Below are 22,506 nucleotides of genomic sequence, written 5' to 3'. Positions count from 1 at the left end.
TCTGAGTCACTGTTGAGCACCGAAAGGAATACTATGCACAAGGCAAGATGTAATAGGTTAGTGTTATTTGATTTGGTTCGGTTTGTTGGGGTGGGGGCAGGGTGGGAAGGAGAGGAGCAGACTGGGGGATTGCCTGGACCTTCAATTTTAATCACTGGGGAACTCCCAGTGTGGGAATTTCCTCCACCACTGCAGTTCAATAACTAGGGTCAATCTCCTTGGCTCGAATCTCTTCCTTCTCCAATCCATCCTACACAGAGTTGCCAAATTAACTTTCCTTATACGTAGATCTAACCATGTGATTCCCCTACTCAAACAATTCTGGAAGCTTCCTATTACCGCTGAGAGTACATAGAAACTTCTCTAGTTTTTAATGCCCTACAGAAGCTGGAGTTCAACCTATCTTTACAACTCCATCAGACATTTTTACTCCCCCTTCCCTCATTTTGAGATACAGCCAAACTGGCCTCTCTGTTCTTCACACATAACATAGCATCTTCTTTGTCCTCCCTCCAAAATGAACTTGAATTTTTTTTTTCTCCAGTGACAAACCCTTTTATTTTGCATGAAGAAAAGCTTCTATGAAGAGAAACTCGATTTGTACGACTCAGGCCTGAATGTTGCTTTTGGCACTGAAAGCCATGTAATAGACCACCATGCCAATCATTGCAGCCAGCACTTCGGTAGAGACCCAAGGCCCATTCCAGGCACCTCAGTGATCCACATTGACTGTGAACAAGGGTCTAATGGCAGACACATCTTCATTGCTTCTCTGGGCCTTTCTCAAAAGACTGTAGGATTCTTCATCGAAGACCTTGTTCATAAGTTCCAGAACGGGCATTCTTATGTTCCAAGCTCCAGGATACCTAATAACGTCCAATATCTTGGCCACGGGTCACTGGAAACTGCTTTCTGTTAACATCAGCATGGAGGGCCACATTCTGTGCCCCATTCTTGCACATCAGAGAGATCTCAACGATGAAAACAGTCTCTGTCGAAATGACTGCATCAGAGGTGGTATAGTAGAAAGGAGTAATCACAGGATCAGTGCAGGGCTCTGCTGAGCAGCCCGAGGGCCCGATAAGGAGCAGCAGCAAGACCAGGCCTCAGCGAGGCCAGGGCAAGCGCCATGAGGGCCGCCATCAGCTCCCCCCAGCGCAGGCAGGAGAGAGAGAAAACTACCTTGTATTTAACAATTAAACATACATATTTGTATTTTTCACCTTATATTATGATATATATATAGATATATATGCATCCATATATGTATTTCTCTTCCCTAACAGAATATGAAAGTAGGGATCATGTTAATATTTGTACTTCTGTTTCCAATGCCTGTCTAGGGGGATAACCCCAGTTAAGGCAACTCGATGCCACAGTGGGTAGAGTGTTGACCCTGGAGTCAGGAATACTTGAGCTTGACTCCAATCTCAGACACTTCCTAACTGTGTAACCCTGGCCAAGTCACTTAACTTCTGCCTGACTCAGTTTCCTCAGCTTAAAATAGGAGTAATAATAGTACATACCTCCCAGGGTTGTTGTGAGGATCAAATTTGTAAAGTACATAGTGGGTGCCTTCCTTCCTTCATAAACACTCATTGACTGATCCTGCTTAATAAATCGGATTATTTTTGTTTTTGTTTTTGGATGAGGAGATGCATGTTTCAAAATAGATACAAAAATGTGCCTAACAACTCCCAATCATTCCTAGAATATAAAAGTGTTCTTCATATTTGAATTTGGAAGGAAAAGAAAGAAATCATTATCCCCATGACCAAGTTTAGGGAAGTTTTTTTTTTTTCCTGGATTAGATTAGGACCACAGGAAACCTGCTGTTTATATCACAAGTTAATTAAATGAGAACACTCAACCAAACTAGATTTCCTCCTTGAAGATATGAGTCAATTCGGGTATTCCACCAGCCTCACAATTTGTAGTTCTGAGACCACCCAGGAGATTACAATGAGTTAGGTTGCAACAGACAGCAGCAACATGCTTTTTGTGGAGTGGGGCCCAATTTCAAGTGAGGCTTCACCACGACTGGCTAATACCCCTTTCTTCCTCTTTTAAATGAAGAGAATGCAACATTTGGCATCAATAACATGCTCCCAAAGCGATGAAAACATGAAAAACTCTAATAAAGAAAAGCAATTTTCACAGCTTCATTTGAATCCATCTATGAATTGTAGACTTCATGATCTTCTATAACAGCCCATAAGCATATGCTAGCCATACAAAAGCCAAAAGATTGGACATCTTCCTGGATTTTCACAAGACATAATTATTTCCTTTGTGGGACAGTTGTCTGGGTTGTAGTACCCAGGAGGATAAAGGCAAAAGAAAATATGTGATTTCATTTATTTACTTATTTTTATTGTTGCCCTCCTCACCCATTTTAAGACTTGGCAAACAATCATGTTTTACAGTATTGATTTTTGGACAATTTGATAAAATTTTATTCTGAATTTTCTTTGTGTGGCAAGAAGTACATTTGTAGACAGACACAGAATAATGCAAGTAAACCGTGCTCTTGTAATCAACATTAGTAATAAATCAATTGATAAACATTTATTAAGCACCTACTGTGCTCCAGGCACTGTGCTGGGGATATTAAAAAAAAAGATAAAAGATAGTTTCTGGCCCCCAAGGAGCTTACAATTTAATGGAGGAGGGCAGTAAGTAGCCATTTATTAGTAGTTCAGCAAATAAAATAATCTTGACATATGGCCCATGGGGGAGATATTTCATCAACACTGTTTTGATTAGGTTTGAGATCAAGTTAGGGTTTTGCCTGAAACAAATGGATATAGGAAAATAACTATAATTCTCCCTATCAGCATTCTAGGCCCAACCAACAGAGCAATAGATTTTGAGTCACGGGACATTGATTCAAATCCCAGGTCTACTATTTATTACTTTGTATTTCTCCTCTGCCACCAGCCTTCTCATCCTGAAGATGCCTCTATCCTGCGGACCTCTCTCTGAATCCGGGAATCTGTCTGATTCTGATATATTCATTCCTTGTAAACGGAAGGTGGGAAGGTGGAAACCCACCTTGAGGTCAGGTTCTAGCACATAGTAGGAACTTTATAAATATATATTTATTAAGATTGACTGTATCATTTCCCTTTGCCTTTGCATTATAAAGTGAATTTAAAAAAAAAAAAGACTTCTTGCTTTGACTTTCTGCAGAGACAATAACTATTCAACCACTATTATATAAGCATGGCCGACACGGCTATTTCCCCAAGCAATGGAGTAGTTCAAGGAGCCAGTATTTTGTGTGTTCTGTGTATGCAAGGATAGTATTCAAACCAGGAAGAATTAGACAGGAAAAATGAAATTAAAAACAGCTACACATCCTAGTGATAACAGATTATTATGCACAATGATAACATTTGTAAGATGCCAAGAAAGATATCTGGGTCTAAACAGTTAGTAACAACATGATATGACATTTACATTGCACTTTAAGGGACTCCAATGGATGCATATACTTTAATTTCGTGTAAGCCCTACAACAATTCTGTGAAGTAGATGCTATAGTGATCATTTCACCTTTTACAGATGGGAAAGAGGCTCAGAGAGTTTAAGTGACTTATTATTTGTGATCGCACAGCAGTGCTGAGTGTTATAGGTGGTTTTTTAACCTACGTCTTACTGACTCCCAACATGTTTTCCACTCTACTACAAGTGCAAATAAAATACTGTGGCAGATCAGAGCGGTTCACTTCTGTGATTCTTGTTACCACGAAGGCTGAGGCTGGTGGAACACTTGAGTTTAGGGGAATAAGCATTTTGCACAAATGTGTAATATAATAATAATAATAGTTAGAATTTGTATAGACCTACTATGCGCCAATCACTGTACTAAAAACTTAACAAATACTGTCCTGTGATCCTTACAACAACCCTTTGAGGTGGGTGCTATTACTATCCCTTTACAGCTGAGGAAACTGAGGCAAAGAGCAGTCCAGTGACTTGCTCAGGGTCACAGAGCTAGTAATTGTCTGAGGTCACATTTGAACTCAGGTCTTCCTGACTCCAGGCCTAGAATCTACCCAGCTGTGCCGATCTAACTCCAATCCAGTATTCACATTAAATCTAGCACCAATATGGTGAACCTCCTGGAGCACCGGTGGGAATGAGGGAGGGGGTGAGGGATATGGAAAAGGCTGCCTAAGGAGCCATGAACTAGCCCAGGTCAGAAATGGAGCACCAATCACTACAGGTATCAGCCTGTGAGTGGCTGGTATACTTCAAGCCAGGGTGACATGGGGAGTCCTAGTCTATGCTCCCAAAAAATGCTGTAGTAGTAATTTCATTATTTACTCACCAGACCCTTGCGATGCTTACTCTATGTTGTTTTTTTTGTGACACAGTGCAAATTTTGTGCTCACTGACACCTGATGGACAGTTGTTTTTTCCAAAATTAGTAGCTAAAAAATGTCAAATAAACAACAGATACATTAAAGGACTGTAATTTCCTCGGAATAGAAGAGACAAAAAAATGTATGCATACAAGTTTGAAAATGGATGGAATACAAAGAACATCTTTTGTTCTATTTTAAAATCTCAAATGCTCATCATTCTATTGTCAATGATTCTGAATGTTATCATTAGAATGTCATTTACAGACAGAACAATTTTTCTTCAATTTAATAAAAAAAAAACTCCTTTAATAGATTCTCACTTATTTCTCATTTTGGATTGACCTGTGAATTTTGGACTACTTTTCTTAATTGATTCACTGATTGTACCTCTAGGAATAGAGAGAGATGGACAGGAATCCTACAAATTCACAAGCTCAGAAATAGACTCAAATGTCCCATGTCTAACAGTGATGATTGACAAAGTGTTATTCTGAGCCATCCATTGGTTCTTTCCCTCTGACTTTACTCTCAAATAGAACTCAGGAATATGGCAGAAGCGTCATCTCAGGACAGCCCAGCTACTAACAGCTCCACTCTACCCACTGCTAAATCACTGCATAGAAAGAGATCCTATTCTAAGTATTGTCTCTGTCTTGAGAAGCTGTAAGAATGAATATCAACTCTATAGTTCTGAATTCCCAGATGGAGGTTGTGCCCTGGCAAAATACTCGTTCTCAATTCATCTCTCCTGGCTCCTGGACACTATTCCAATTATGTTTTTCTCTGCTGTATTTGAACAATGGCACTTAGCATAACAATGTGAGTGGCTAACAGCGTTTATATAGTTTGCTGCCTTAAGAGACAAAGTAAACACTTAAACAAAGACAGTCAAACAGGCTTTTAAGAAACAGACTTTCCCTCCAAGAAAGGAATCAAAGAAAGAGAAGGGAGGGACAAGAGAAGGAACCTAAGAGGAGGAGGGCAATGAGAAATCATTGTACTGTGTATTGGTGTCTGTTATTAATTAAAATATATTTTATTCTGAACTTAAATATCAAAAAAGAACATTTCCATAAACACAGTGGAACACAAAATGCTTTTTGGCGTCTGGCTGACTTTTTGTGGAGCTACAGGGTAGAAGAAATCCCTTACTGTAGTTTCTTATTGGATTTTTTATCATTATTTAGGCTGGTGCAAATTTCAGGATTTTTTTTTCTGGTGTAGGTATGTGTGAGCTGGACAGTCTGTCTAGGTTCAAGCAGTCAAATATGCCGGAAGACCCCAAACACAGCATCTGTCCCCATATACCTCTCATGCGTAATTTGATGACATTGCCTAGCTCCTAAGATCTTGAAGTCTGCTCTCATTATGGTTGTTCTTGGATTCTGCTTTCTAGTTCTCATGTACTCTGTCTTCTCCAGCTCCATAGGGATTCTCCTCTTTGATTTTCATGCACTCTCTGTGCACCACGCAGCAATCCAAATCTCTTCCTCCCTCATTCCTTTAAGATGGTAGGCTCTAACTTGTCTGTCAAATTAAGTCTCTGATAGTCCCAGGGTCAGGGTAAAACTCTCCGGAGCTTGGGCAAGATACTGCTGAGACAACTCAATATGTATACATATCTACTCCAAGACAAGACTATATTCTTCCCCAGGGAAAGAAAAATTTGCTGTCCCATGCAAAATCAGACCTACTGGACACCTGAAAATATATATCATAAGCATCAAAATAAACATCAATACCTTAACAGAACAAGGATGATTAATTCAGAGTCCCACATAATCATCTCATGATATTGTTCACAGCAAATGTCCATTGAAAGATGTATCATAATGTAAAGTATTGCTCAAAAGGCTGCTTCAGTGACTACAGGTCTAAATTATACACAAAACATATTCTATACTCATATCTCAACTCTGCATGCAAACCCATAGAACACAAGCAAGTATTCATAACAGTAAAATAAAGCAAAACATTTACAACACTAGTAGGTCTACAGAATTACACAACATTTATAAAAAGCAGTGTATATACAAATAAACAGGAAGGAAGAGTACACATAGCTGACACACATATCTATAGTACAGAGATGATCTTAGCACAGAAGCAAATAAACATAAAATAATAAAACAAGCATATCTGAATATGCAGTAATGAATATGAAAGTCAATGAATTCATGCAATTACATGAAAGTCCCAAATTGCGTAGGTAATGAATAGTAGTCTCATCTGACTACATGTGCTATCTCTTCTCTAGTTTCTCTTTATCACATAAATTAATCCAGTCACGAGTTGAATATACCAAGCTCTCTTGTGACCTATCTGTCCCTGTAACTGAGCTAGTTAAAACTACAGGCAGATAATAGATCTCTTTAGAATCATAGTCCTGCATACCTAAATGGGAATTCATAGAGGGGCAAGGCTGTTAGCAGAGATCCTACGCCTGAAGTTCTAGACAAGAAAGATGTTGTCTCTATAACAACCATATCCAGACTGGTCTTGGGGCTATAATACCCACATTGTTCTATATTTGAAATATCTGCTCCTGTGCTGTTGTCTAGTTCTGAGCCATAATCTTTGCACAATTGATAGGGATAGTCTTTTTTTTTCAATTAACAAGCATTTTATTTTATTCGCTCCCACCTTGCTTGCCCCCTCTCACCACTGAACAACAACAGAAAATACAACAAAAATCTCGTAACAAATATGCCTAGTCAAGTAAAGCAAATTCCTGCATTAGCCATATAAAAAATGTGCATCTCATTTATTGATGAGATTCATGCCAGAATGCACCCTGAATCCATCACCCCTCTCTCAGAAGGTGGGGAGCATGCTTTATTTACAGTCCTCTGGAATCATGCTTTGTCAGTACGTTGATCAGAGTTCTAAAGTCTTTCAAAGTTGTTTTTCATTATAATGTTGTTGTTACTATATAAATTGTTCTGGTTTTGCTCACTTCACTCTGTACTTATTCATACTTCTCTGTTTTGTTTAGTTTTTTTCTCAAACTGTCATTTTCATCATATCTTACGATGAAATAATATTCCATTACATTCATATACCATATTTTGTTCAGTCACATCCCAAAAGACGTGCACCTTCCTTAATTTCTAGGTTTTTGGTACTACAAAAAAGAGTGGCTGCAAGTTGTACGTATGGCTCTTTGTTTCTTTGATCTCTTTGGGTGTATAGGTCTAGTAGTGGTTACTGGGTTGGAGGATATGCAATTTGGTGTCTTTGAGAGCATAGTTCCAAATTCTTTTCCAGAATAACTGGACCAATTCACAGCTCCACAAATTGTTTGTCCTTTGTTTTCAAAAAGGACCAATGACATCATAGGGTGATGTCTTGTCTTGGACATGAATTGGATTTAAATGATATAGAGCTGGGTAAAGTCATCAGCCTCACTCTCTTCTCCAGAGTCATTGAAATCCAGTGGCAACACAAAAGTCAGGATGACTGGTGATGACTTCACAAATAGTCAGTTAGTAGACAGCGTCTCTTGCTTAGTGCCCATTGAGGTAACATCCATCAGTCTTTTCCTGCTCTTTAGGGAGTCCTACTAACTATTTCTTTTTGGTGGTTGTGGTAAATTGTCTTTATTTCATCCAGCCAATCTCTAGAGCCATTCTGTAAACATGTAAATTGCCCATTCTTTCCACAACCAGCTATGGGCTAGCTTTCCATCCATCTGCTGAACTTCAAGAGTCATCACCAAAACACTATTTCTTTCTTGAAGGCATTAATAATGAACTCAGCCATCATACCATTGTTTATTTCTGACAGAGCTCTTCTGGGCTGAAGTTATAACAATTGTCTGCAGTGTTTCAGTCTTCACAGATGCCAAAGCACAAGAAAAGGGACAGGGTAACTCTCACCCAAACATCAGCCAATGTGTTATAAAGGCAGTGGCAGCGGTGGTATATTAGAAATTATTAGAAATGTATTAGACGCCATGTTCTGAGATGTTTTCTTAAGTCTCAGCTTCCCTAACATTTTCATCAGCGTACATTTGAAATACTCAGGCTGTGGGGTCTCCTGGGGGATGAAAATGTTTATTTTAAAATATACATGATTGGCAATATTGGTGATTTTGAATTCAGAATAGAATGGACAGCATTTTTATTCATTCTGCAAGATAGAATACAGTTTTCTCTTTTGTAAGCCTGTTGATTCTGTAGAAAGTGACAGTGGTTCAAATTTATACTCTGGAGTATAAATAGATGTGAATCAAAAGACATGTGGGAAAATGGTGTAATTCTAGATTTGTTGATGCTAGCCAAAGCTAAGATCCCCTTAAGGAGTATGCTTTCTAAGTTCCAGCCTTGGTCAGAATGGATCCTAGCAAGAAATCTATACATGGAACGATACTTCTCCCCCAACACTTTAGCAACCATGGAAGCTTTCTGATTCTTAATGGAATATGCCTGAACATACCTTGCACTATTGCCATTCACCATTAAAATGTGATTTATGTTACTACCACCTCTTTCTACAGATAGAAAGTCAAGGCAGACATGTTCTGAAGGGTGTTAAGTACTTAAAATCTCCAAATATGCAGGACAAGTCATTAGCACTTCTTCACACACAACAAACACAAATTTCAGACTTTTTAGTCATGCCAGCAGCCATTTTGGGTCAGTAAAATCTCTTTCTGACTAGCTCTGAGTTCCTCTCTTGATCCATATGTCCACAGTCATTAAGTAAAGCCTCCATATCCATAGAGCGGTATGCACTGGGTAGCACCAACTGTTTTTTACTAACATGTGTAGGTTCAGCAGCAGGACAGCACAGTATTCCATTTCACAGCCCCGACTTCTTACATTGTCTCAATAGTTGAGTGCCTTCAAAGGACCAGGACTTGAGTCCTTTAGCATCACTGATTCACCTCTTGCCTTGTAATACTTCTCTCAGTCCCACATCAACCATTTCCTTTTATTGCCAGTCACTCAAATGAGGTAGAAAAGGTTGCTTCGATGAAACAAGGTTCATAAATGTTGCTGGTGTGCTGTCTGGTGGAAATCCCAAACTCTCCGCTGTACAGCTATTTTATTGTAGCTCAGTTCTCTGGGTGTTACAGATAGCCTTAACTCTTTCCTGAGATATCACCATAGTTTAGATATCACATGATTATTTGGACAGGGCACCTATCTCTATATTAAGGGAGAACGAAGAGAATAAGCATTTATACAGTACCTACTGTGTGCCAGATACTGTGTTAAAAGCACTTTACAAATAACATTTCATTGTAATCAACAGTCTTGGGAGGTAGGTGCTATTATTTATAGCTGAAGAAACTAAAGCAGATAGAAGTTAAGTGGCTTGCCCAGGGTCACACAGCTTGTAAACCTCTGAGGTCAAATTTGAACTCGTCTTCCTGAAACCAAACCCAGTCATTTATCCACCATGTCATCTAGTTACCTTGGCCAGTGGTGAATGCTAAATTGGTAGTTAGGTAGCACTACTGCCCATCTCTGGCATGAAACATCTAACTTGGCAACGGTCAGAATACATCAGTGGATTAATGTCAGTGCGCTTTTGCAACTTTGCTCCACTCACATAATCTTCAAATTTCTAAATGGCACTCCATTTCAAAGCCAAAAATTCCAACTTGTAAATGGGGTATCAAAATGCACTGTCAATCAATTCTCCTTTTTTGGACACAAGTGGTTTCTGCTAAGCATCCCACTCTTGCATTACTCCCAGGCCCTCCAGTCTGATATCTGTATCCAGGACAAAAGGCTTGTTTACTTCTCCATAGGCCAATACTGGTGCATATGTGAGGCAGTTGACCAAGTCTTTGAAATTTTGTTCACATCTATCTGTCCTTCAGTCTCCAAAGGACTTTGTGAGTTTTATGAGAAATCAAACTCTCTTACCCTTCTTCTCCTGATTCTCTTTAATCATACGAGCCTGAATGAGGTCACTCAGTGGTTTAGCAATAGAAGCAATGTTCTTAACGAATTTGCCATAATAATTCCCAAACCCTAGAAGACCTCAAGAGGTTCAGTGAACATAGTCAAGTCAGGAAGGTTTTTTCTTCTGTGGGTCAGTGTTCACACTTTACAGAGACACTGCTTGACCCACCTACTTGACAGAGGCCATGTCAAACTGGCACTTATCCACTGAAAGTTTTAGAACCGAAAATTTTCCTCTAGACAACTTGACTACTTCATCAGTCTCTCCTCATATTCTTTCTCAATGGCAGTGAAGTCATCTAGGCTCACCAATACTTCTAGGTAATTCATGTCTCCAGTATGTTCTCTGGCAATGGAAAGTGATCAATACACCCAACATGCACTGGTGCTTCTACTCAAATTGGCAAAATCAAGCCAGGTAGATAAAAGTTATCTTCTCATTGTCTTCCCTTGCCATAGAGAATCTCACCAACATCTATAGGAAGTTGGTTTTCCCAAAATAAATGCTTAAAAACTATCAAGTCATCAGACAACAATGGATTTAGGGATTGTCTTTTCCTTAAAATAAGAAAGAAGAGACAAATATTTACATTTAAAAGGCTGAGAGTATATGGAATATATAGAAGGGCATCCTTTCTCTAAAATGCTATAAATATCTCAAAAGATCATTGTTCTATTTTTGAATTATTTTGAATATTATAATTAGAAGGCCATCTGTAGATTGAATGCCTTTTCTCAAATGTAAAAAAACTCCAAACTTCTCATTTACTCCTCATTTTGGATTGACCTGCGATCTAATCTTCTTAATTAATTTGCTGATAGTACCTTTAGAAATGGGGGAGAGGAATGGGGAGGGACAGTTAAAACTTCACAAGCTCAGAGACGTACAAGATTCATATGCAAGGAAAAGAATTGTTAGCTTGCAAATAAAGACAGAAAATACCATAAAATAGATGTTTTCTCTAAATCTTATGTACTTATTCACGATGTGATCACCATATGTTTTCAGTTCTGAAAAATCATCTATAACAGTTGTGTCGATCTAAAATAGAAATGGGACCCACTAATCCATACATAAGGATCCCTCTAGGCCATATATAGATTTAATTTTAAAATGCAATGTTGTAATTTTATTTATTTTGTTAAATATTTCCCAGTTTCATTTTAATCTAGTTTGGGCTGTACTTGGGAATGTCCTTGGACGCATGTGGCCAGTCTGAATTCTGTTGAACACCTTTGGCCTATGGGACATATCTAAACCATTTAAAGTTCTCTGCTTCTTTCTCTAGCAGTAACGCTGGATCAGTACATGGTAGAAAATCTAATGCAAAGACTAATCTTGGCTGCAATTTATGAGCCTTCCAAACCACTGAGAGCATATAATTATAAAGCACACGTTGGCCAAACGAAAACAAAAACAACTTGGTGGAGAGTAAAAAAAGTTTGTGTTTAGGAGTGAAGATAATTTTCATCTAAAACTATCTCTTTTTTTCACCTAAGTGAGAAATTTAAAAGAAATTTATAACCTATTATAACCAAGAGGAAAAGTGAGTGGGGATGAATGAACATAGAAATCTGATAGGGATTTAGAGGGAGTGACTAATAATTACATTAATAAAATAATAATAGTAATGAGAGCTTGCATTTGTTTAGCACTTTATGGCTTGCAAAGCTCTTAGATATATTATCTCACTTGCTCTTTGCAACAACTCTATGAGGTAAGGGCTATCATTATCCCCATTTTACAGATGAAGAAACTGAAGCTAGAAGATGTTAAGTGATTTGTCCAGGGTCACATAGTTAGTATATAATCTTAGGCAGAATTTGAACTCAGGTTTAGGGAGTGAATTGTTACTAAATTTAGTTGATAATATGTTGTTTTTTTCAGTGTACAAAAATCTAATTTCTCTCCATCTCACCTCCTCCACTGGGGAAAAAAAGTGAAAAATCTTGTAACAAATATACATAGCCAAGTGAAATGATTCCTGTCTTGTCCATGTTCAAATATATATATATATATATATCAGCCTGAACCCTGAGTCTCTCTCCTCTCTGTCAGACTGTATTGATGTTTTTAATACACTTCTTTTTTTTTTTCAAGAAAAAAGCATACTTCCTTAAAGAAAAAAGAAGTGAAAGATATAAAGGCTGGAGCTATTAGGAAGTCTACGTAAGATTTGTCCTTGGACTTAGAAGACTGTTTGTTAGTAAACAACAGAAGGATCCCAAAGTTTTGGTGGAGTTGGATGCATTTAATGAAGATCTCTTGGTTGGCAGTTATCCATCTGCACCAGTTCTAGCAAGAATATAAGAATTCTTCCAGATCTATTGACAATCATATTGAACAAATGGCTTTTTTTTTTTAATAAAAGTCACACACACCATTCAACAAATATTTATCCAATACCTACTTAGGTACCAGGTTCTGTTCTAGGCACCAAACATACAAAAACAAAAATAGTAGCCTCTGCCCTCAGAGAGTTTACATTCAATTGGGAAAACACAAGTAAATACAAAATATGTGCTAAAAATACCAAGTAATTTCAAGGGAAGGAAAACATTGACAATTGGGAGAAAGAAGAAAAGTCTCTTAAAACATATGTTTATTTCTCCTAGAGATGGATGTGTAATCTCTATGTCAAAAATCCCCAACTGTATAAAGTTACATAATACCAAAAAGCATATACTAACTTGAGGGATTGATGGTAGAATCAAAAACTGCTCACACACTAGGAAAAGGATGTAAATTTATTTTCTGCCATATCCCAAATTACAGAATATTGTAAAAGAGAGAGCTATAAAGTATGGTTATTATTTCAAAAAGTGACTCCGTAAAAACAGCCACTCTCAAGAACGTATATCTCTCTCCCATGTGTCTTTTGATTCAAGTCTGCTTAGTTTACCCCGAAGAATAAATTTTTACCACGGCCACCCCTGCAGAACCAATATTCCAACAGAAGAGCAAGCCATACCCCATTCTGCCTCATGAATCAAAAATACTGCTGACTGCGTTCTGATTTCAGAATCCCCATTGTTGGCAATCATATACAAGGTAGAGTGAATGCTTCTTGATTTCTGAAAAGGGATCAGAGTACTCAACAGATACAATAAACGCCCCCACTTAGCATTGTGTTATGTTTGACTGAAGCAGGGCTCTGAAATACTTGAACTTATTCTGATAGCAGCAGAAATCCCAAACAGAACAAATCGTGGGTCTAGGAGAGAGCCCTGGAATATGAACAGCAGTCACAAATTACATCAACCAGAGGTAAGATATTCAATAAATCCTACACTTTTCATGGAGTGGCAGAAATATGGGGCGAAGCAACAGGAAATTGAGTAACACTGCTCCGGTCCAATCATGCCTAGCGGCGATCTCAAATCCGCAGCAGCAGAGGAATTTTCCAAATCATGTATTGTACATCCACATAAATATTAGGGGCCCCTGAGATTGCATCGACTTAAACCGCCATAATGGCAGGAGCCCAGCATCTGAAGTCAGCCAACTCCATCAATGCCGTAGTGACATTTGCTTCACTATAAAGTACAGGTGCAGGGTACAAATATGCTCCTTCTGCCTCCAAGGACAATGGAGACTTTTAAAATGGAATTGTTAATTTAAAAAAAAAGTTATTGTGCCAGATTTGGAATGGAATAAAAACATATCCCGTGAGTGAAATAAGCTACATTTAAAGGTTACCCAGAACCTTTGAATTTGACTAATTCACAAAATACAAGGAAATTTTACCTCTTTTGTGAATATTAGGGTCACTCACGCATTTCACCTAATGGGCAATTCCAGGGAAAGATCTTGAATAAAATTCATCATATTTGAGATATAAATTTAACAGACCAACCTCCTGTGTCAAATGAAGACAAAGTTGGAAGGGCATTACTTAATTTTTTTTTAATAGGAGATGAATTAAGGTTTGCATTTGTTTGTTTCCAGATTTTAAGTAGACTTTACTTGTTTTTTTTTTTTTTAACTCTTTTGTGTAATTCTAAGAGTGACAGACTTGGTGTCTGGAGAGTTCTGGGTTCAAATTCTGCCTCTGGTACTGAGCCAATCATGTCTCTCTGAGATTCAGTTTCTTCTTCTGTAAAGTGGAGATTATGCCTGCAGTACAAGTGCAATGGATACAGTGTTGGACCTAACCCTTAGGAAGCTGTTGTTCACTCATTTCAGTTGTGTCCTACTCTTCGCGACCCCATTTAGGGTTTTTTCTTGGCAAAGATACTGGAGTGGTTTACCATCTCCTTCTCCAGCTCATTTTATAGATGAAGAAACTGAGGCAAACAGAGTTAAGTGACTTGTCTAAGGTCACACAGCTAGCAAGCGTGTAAAGCTAGGTTTGAACTCAGGAACGTGAGTCTTCCTGACTCCAGGCCTGGCACACTATCCACTGCACCACCTAGCTGCCCCAAGGTCTCAGGAAAGACCTGAATTCAAATCCAGCTTCAGACATTTACTAGCTATAGGACCCTGGGCAACTTTCATGACTTCTCAGTTTCTTGCATCTATTTCCAAGGGTTGTTGTGAGGATAAAATAAGATAATATCTGTGAAACACTTTATAAACCTTAAAGCACTATGGGAATGTTAGCTATTATCATTGCTTATCTCACAGGAGTGTTACGGTCCAATGAGAAAATGTATATAAAGCGCCCTTACCTCAAAGCACTATGCAAATAAGTGAGACCTGTGTATGTTTGAAGAACCAAACAATGAAGATAAAAAATAAAAATGCATGCTTTGAGGAAGCATGGTACAGTTAAAAGAAATCTACATGTGAAGTCAGAGAACATGAATTCAAATCTCAGTTGTGCCCCTTTGCTCCCTGGGTGCACCTAGGTAATGACAATGCTAATTATTGTTATTAATTATAATAATGATAATACGATGGTAGTTATTATAATGACAATGCTAGTGATTGTTATTAATTGTAATAATGATAACACAATGGTAGTTATTATGATAATGTTAGTTGTTATTGATTATAATGATAAAACAATGGTAGTTATTATTGTAATTATAATTATAGCTATTATTAATTATAATAATAGCTATTACAATGATAAGGCCAGTCATTATTAATTATAATAACAATAACACAGTAATAGTTATTAGAACAAGAATGCTTAGTTATTGATGATGATGATGGTGGTGATGGTGGTGGTGGTGATGATGATAATTTATTTCATCTCTCTAAGTTTCAGTCTTTTCTGTAAAATAAGGTTGTCGTACTCAAATTCCAAGGTCTCTTCCAGTTAAAAATCGATTCCTATGATTATTATTACCAAAAACCAAAGGTTCTCTAAAAAACATGTTATAGTGCCTAGTATTGATAGCAACATTGGGACAAGCCATGTAAAAGGAGCAGAGAAGGGAATAGTCGACCTCTTGGAAAACTAGAAATAAATCCTATGTGAAAGGCAGCTTCCAAACTCGTGAGTCTGACCAGACCGGCCTGCTTCGTGCAGTAGGCGATGTTAAGGATCTTGTTGAACATGTTCCCCTCGTAAAAATCCTGGGAAAATAGATATGGAAAGTACCACTTGAGATCATCTGGTCCAGCTGTCTGCCTTCTGTGATTCAAGTTCAAAGTTCATAGAGGACAGCAATGGTAAAAGAGATAGCAAATGGGAAGGGAAATAGAGATTCTAGGAGGAAAATTGCAGCGGCAGGATCAACATGAGGGGAGATTCTGGGCATTACAAGAAAGAGGAAAATGTTGCTGTCTTCTTCTCCAGCTGAAGGATGTGAATGAGGTCATCCACCCTTCCTGCAGAGAGAAGCAGCAGAGAAAATATTTTGTTATAGAATGGCAAGATAGAGAATCCCAAGTATAAGATACTACAAGGTAAAAAACAATATCATAAGCCAGGGAGAGAACCTTGGGGTACCAAACCTGCAGCTTTTCAGCAGAGATGGTATAGCCCTTTTATCATAGGATTACAGATTTGTAACTTGAAGAGACCTTAGAAACCATCTAGTCCAATTTCGCTTTGCAGATGAGGAAACCAAGGCCCAGGAAGGTAAGTCACTTGCCCAAGGTCACACATGTAGTAAGTAGAAGTTACTGAATCAGTATCTTCCTTCCTTTTTCTTCCTTCCTTCCTTCCTTCCTTCCTTCCTTCCTTTTTCTTTCTTTCTTCCTTCCTTTTCTTTTTCTTTCTTTCTTTCTTCTTTCCTTCCTTTCTTTCTTTCTGTCTTTCTTTCTCTTCCTTCCTTCCTTCCTCCTTTCCTCCCTTCCTGCCTGCCTTCCTTCCTTCCTCTCTCTCCCTCTCTCTCTCTCTCTCTCTCTCTCTTTCTTTTCTAAATTAGCTTTAAAGTCTTTAGCAGATCACTTACAATGAAAAAAGATTTATTATAAGACACAGTTTTTTGGAAAGGGACCAAAATGAGAGAAGGAAGTGGCTCAGAGCCAGTACTTTAATCCAGGCCTTTTTAACCCACACTACAGCCTAAAGATTTCAGGAGGATGAGCTGCCGAAGGTATGATGGTGACCTTAAATTTCCCATTCGTTCTGTAAGGGATTACCTCTCTGCCAAAAACTAACAGGAGGTGTTTGGCCAGACTTCTATGATGTACAGAGATATCCAAAAAATGTGACTATAAATTTTGTGAAGCAAAAGAATAAAAAAATAAGTTCAGTGGATTAAGCACCTTAAATAGACTATTTGTAGGCCATCTGCCAATTCTTAGGATCATAGATTTAGAGCAGGAAAAGACCTGAGCTTTAATCTAGCCACGACATCCTCATTTTGTAGATGGGGAAGTGAAGGTCCATAGCAATTCACTCGAGGTGGCATAGGGAATAAAAAGGCAGAGGCAGAGTTTGAATATAGGTCCTGATTCCAAATTCAGTCTGCTTTCTACTGTACCCCGTGGCCTCATATCAGATCCAAGAATAAAGAAATATAAAGCAATTATAAAAACTATGTATCACATATTCAGCAATTATTGTGTGATTTCCTCTGCTCCAATAATTCTGATTCTTTTATCCTAACTCCATCCTTGGGTTGCTGGGAAGTTAATAGATTGTGCTTGATTGGCTGACGATGGCTCCTTCTCCCATATATCCTTCTTATACATCTCATCGGTCATATTCTATAGGGTGACCTTACCTATTTCTTCTGAAAAAAATCTTCCTCCTTTTGACAATTCCAGGGTCCTCATATCTCACCTAAGCCAAAATGACTGCTTGCCCTCAATCTGCATTTTAGTTAACCTCCTGTCACTGACACCTTCTTTTAGGGGTTATTGGAGTAAGATTTATAAATCTCTAAAGAGGAGAGCCTTTCCAGGAAAGATAAGACAGAGAGGCTGGCTATTAAAATATTTAACCAGGAGCTTCCTGAATGCCTCAGACACCGAATACAGACAATAGACCAAGAAGGTTTTCCAGGGCAGAGATGGATTCAGTCACTTTTAACCATCACTGAAAATTCCAAATCACATTCAGCTCAGCTCCTGTTTACAGAATGTCCACTTTTCAGTTAGGGAAATGCAAATAGTACTAATCTGGCTTCTGTTTGCTTTCAACAAGACTCTCAATGAATAACTGGACATTGAGATCAATGAAAGGGAGACCTGTTTCTGTCTAGGTCAGACTCACACCATTTAAAAGCATTACTTAGATAGATAATCAATCATTTCCAAAAAGGGGGGAGGGGATGAGTTGCATACCAATATTATTGGACTATAATTGCAAAAGAAAAGACCAGAATTTTATTTTTAGATGCTTTTTCTGCTACCATTGAGAGAAATAATTCTCCTTTCTAATTATATCTGAATGCATGGAAAACTACCATAAATATTAAAAAGGGCAAAATGCATTTTTTAAATAGGCAGGAGATGCAATTCACCAGGAGATTAAATGAATCTAAAGAGACTTAACTACTGTTTAAATTATATGGAGACTGAATTGCTAACTTAGCAAATTAAACACTGATGGGAAAATCTCATTTCCCATTCATGCCAACAGTAAGGCACATTTCCTGTTTCTGAATATACTTCCCAACAGAAAATCCAGTGTGATGAAACATTAGCAAAATGTCATTCCCTCCTGCCAAGAACCAGGGTTGTTACTGAAGAGGAATTCAGATATCTCAAGTGCTTTTGAAAAAAATGAAGTTTTAGATTTATCTTATTGAGATTGGTGTTCATTTGGTACTGACGGAACAATCCTGGATAGTTCCCAAAGCTTACTCATTTTGTTTGAGTATAAAGACTGCAGATCAAGGACTATGATTCCTTTACCTGTCTTTATCAATGATAGTAACAAAGGGGGTCTCAGTTGTTTGATATTATGCAAATTATGAAATGGGCAGATTAGGGTCCTTAGAATAAATTATAAATTGTATATACTATATTACATAATATATAAATTATGTATTTAAGGTTTGCAAAGTATTTTACATATATTATCTTGTTTGATTCTCACAACAACCCTATCCTTATTCCCATATGACAACTGAGGCTAAAAATTTTAAGTGACTTGTTCAGAGTACTTATTAGGTAAGATTTGAACTGAGGTCTTCCTGTCTCCCAACATTCTATCCACTACCATCAAGTTGTCTCCCATAATTTACTATAATAGGTACATATGCAAAAAAGTCTTGTTTTTTTGAAGAAAACAAGTGTTTACATTTTCACACTCTTCTTACTTCCAGAAATCAATCGTAGTTCAGAACTAGTGTTGAATCCAGTCTAGAGCAGACCAGGATCACTCCAATTCAATAAATGTTTATTAAGCTTATATTATGGATATACAAAGATGAAAACAACACAGCCCTAGCCCTCAAAGTACATGAAAATCTAGTAGGGGACGAGACATGTACACAAATAACTATGATGCCAGGTTTAATACAAGAGAATGAGGAGTCAAACTGAGGATTCATAGAAGACATAACACTTGAGCTCGGCCAAAAAGGAAGAGAAGGATTCCAATAGGTGGAAATGTAAAGGAAACCCATATCAGGAATGGGGAAGTGGGTACAAATACAAACAGCTAACAGTCCAGTTTGGTTGGAACAATGCTTACCTGAAGGGTAGGAACATGAAACTAGCCCAGAAAGGGGAATTAAGGTCAGATTGTGGAAGATCTTGAATTATAGTTTATATTTTATCTTTCAGGAACAAAGAATTACCAATAATTTTTGCATGAGGGAGGGGTGAGATCAGATCTGTGCATCAGGAAGGTTTTTCTTCATAGCATTGTAAAGAATGGGTTGGAGAAAGGAGACGGGAGGCAGAGAACACAAGGTAATAGGTGATTATAAGGTTCTAGGCAAGAAATAATGAGAACATGAACTGGAGTGGTAGAAGTGGGAGTGGGAAAGAAGGAAAGGGTGAGATCAATAATTAGATGGTATGAACATTGGATTTAGAAAATAATTGGCTTTGAAACATAAGAGAAAAAGGAAAGTCATAAATGACTGTAAGCTTTGGGGCTTGGGTGGCAAGAAGTGCTGTACTCCACAAGGGCATGAGCTGGTTTTGTCTTACTTCGTGTTACCAGTGATTAGTATGGCTCTTGGCATATAGTATTGAGTGAATGTTTGTTGACTTGACTGATGGGTAGCACTAACAGCCATAGGAAGTCCAAAAGAAGGGACAAGATGTAGGGGTGCGCTAGATGAGGGCTAGCTATTACAATCTGAACACGTTGAATTCAGGATGGCAGAGGGACATCCATCTAGGTTTAGGGGGAAAGACGATGAATTGTTTTAGATATGGTAAATTCAAATTCCCATGGGATGCCTGTGGGAAATCTAAATGTAAGATGTACTGCAGATAGTTGATGATGTGAGACTGGAGATAAGGGATAATTCCTTAATTAATAAATGATTAAAGGATATGAACAGTTTTCAAAATAAAGAATACAGGTTATCAACAACTATATAAAATGCTTCAAGTCACTAAAAATTAGAGAAATTCAAATTAAAGCAACTCAGAGTTTTCATCTCATGCCCATTATTTTTGCTCTATATATGTGTATGAGATATATATGTGTGTGTGTGTGTGTGTGTGTGTGTATAGACACACACACACACACACAGAAAGACAGTGAGAGAGACAGAGAGACAGACAGAGAGAAGGAGGGAGACAGAAAGAGAAAGAGAGAGAGAGAGAGAGAGGGAGGGAGGGAGGGAGAGAGGCAGAGAGAGAGAGGATGATTGATGAGAAAGTTCCTAGAGCATATGAGAGTGGGAGAAGATGGGGCTGAGGTCACATATAGCAGAGTTGACCTTAGCAAGGAGAAAAGCCATTTCTCCCTTACAAATAGGATTAAAGCAGAGGATAGATGAAAATATAGAATAGTTTTGAGGTTTAAATGATGGGGAAAGAGGGAGCTCAGAAAAGATTATCAATAATGTCAAACTAATGGCATCTGAGGGAGCAGGATCTTAAAGAAGTGGGGACTGAGTAGAGTAAGAAGGAGAGTCAATCAAAATGGAAACATTTTGCCGTGAAGTTGTAAGAGCTCAGTTGACATTAGACAACATAAACGTGATGAGGCTCCAGCTGCCATGAAAGTATCGCTTCCTTCCTCTGCAAGTGTTGGTACCTCAAGAGAACGAGCAGAAAAGAAAGATGGTAGTGATCCAGAGTTGAGCACCAGGAATGACAAGAGGGCAAGGGAATCAAGGGTGGAAAACAGGATATCCTTGAGATGGACAATGAAGGCCAAGTTTGGAAGAGATGAAGAAAAGTGAGATCAGACGGGGGCAGGGGGGCGTAGCCAGGAGCAGGGAGGAATCAAGGCACAAGAAATCACAATAACAATGAATACTACCAATAATAATAGAATGAGAATAGAATAGGATAATAATAATAGAAGACAGGAGGGATAGACAACCAGGAAATGATGATCACAGAGAAATTTCAGAGTTCAAAATCAAATATGTGCCTCAGTTACAAGTAATGATACCATCACCTCTGTAGGTGGCTGAGGCAGGTGATAGGGATTTGGGTCCAGGAAATGGAAGGTGTTTGAGATATTACCAGGTATGCTGAAATCTGGAAGTATAAAGGCAAAGTTGGAGGAAATGATTGAACCAGGTAGAGAAAGGGGAAGTGACCTAGAAGCCCGTATATAACAGCAATAAGCATATATACTGGGTGATTTAGAGAGAGAGAGTGAAACATAAAAAAAGGAAAGGTTTCTGGCAGAGGGAGGATCTCAAGGTAGCAATGGGGAGCAGTAAGCATGCCCACTCCTTCCTCTGTCCCACTGTGTAATAAGATATGTTCCTCAGTTGTGTTCCACTATTTGTGGCCCCATATTGGATTTTCTTGGCAAAGTGATTTGCCATTTCCTTCTCCAGTGGATTAAGGTAGACACAGGCTAAGTGACTCACCCAAGATCATATGGCTAATAAGTGTCTGAGGTCAGGTTTGAACTCAGATTTTCCTGACTCCAGGACCAGCACTCTGCACAATCTAGCTGTGTCTTCATAAGGAAGAGCCATACAGCGTCTTCTAGTCAGGGTTTCCTTGAATTGGATGGAAAGGTGATATTATTGTAATAATAATAAGTAGGAATTCATGACATGTAATAATGTAAATTCCTCCCCAAGAGAATCCCTCAGTACTTCAAGAGTCCTTATCTGAAAGAGTCTGTCGTCAGTAGGAAAACCCAGCCTTAATTTTGCAGCAACATTAGGGAAAGACACAACATATCTCAGCTTATTGTCTGTTTGTGGGTTTGGTCTTTATTCATTCAATCGATCAACAAGCATTTAAGTGCCTACAATGTGGTAAGCACTATGGTGGGTACTAGTGATACAAGTACAGTAATTCCTTTTTTAAAAGCTTAGTGCCATATTAAAAGCTATATATGAAGGACTGGCATGGAGTGTGTGTACAATATACTTAAGAACTTTAAGGTGCCATGACCTTAAGGTGCCTTGATGTCATCAAGATGGTCACTACTTCCATCACAGATCACAACCTCTCTATTACTTATTTATTAGATAGTCATCTTTGTGGTTAAACAATTCTCCATCTGATAGAATAGGGGCAGAGCCAAGATGGTGGCTGGAAAGCAGGGACTTGCCTAGGGCTCTCCCCCAGGACCCTTCAAACACTTGTAAAAAATGGCTCTGAACATTCTAGAACTGCAGAACCCATGAAATAGCAGAGGGAAGCAGGGCTCCAGCCCAGGACAGCCTGGATGGTCTCTGGGTAAGGTCTATCGTGCACGGAG

General features: G+C 38.4%; 1 pseudogene; it reads right to left on the bottom strand.

Annotated features, from left to right (window-relative positions):
• Positions 1-607: 607 nt before the first annotated feature.
• LOC118847128 lies at positions 608-15,800 on the bottom strand (annotated as a pseudogene).
• Positions 15,801-22,506: the final 6,706 nt, after the last annotated feature.

Source organism: Trichosurus vulpecula, chromosome 4, assembly GCF_011100635.1.
Source record: "Trichosurus vulpecula isolate mTriVul1 chromosome 4, mTriVul1.pri, whole genome shotgun sequence".
In the NCBI taxonomy this organism is placed as follows: domain Eukaryota; kingdom Metazoa; phylum Chordata; class Mammalia; order Diprotodontia; family Phalangeridae; genus Trichosurus; species Trichosurus vulpecula.
The sequence above is the reverse complement of the archived record's forward strand: the minus strand, read 5'-3'. Positions and strand labels throughout refer to the sequence as shown.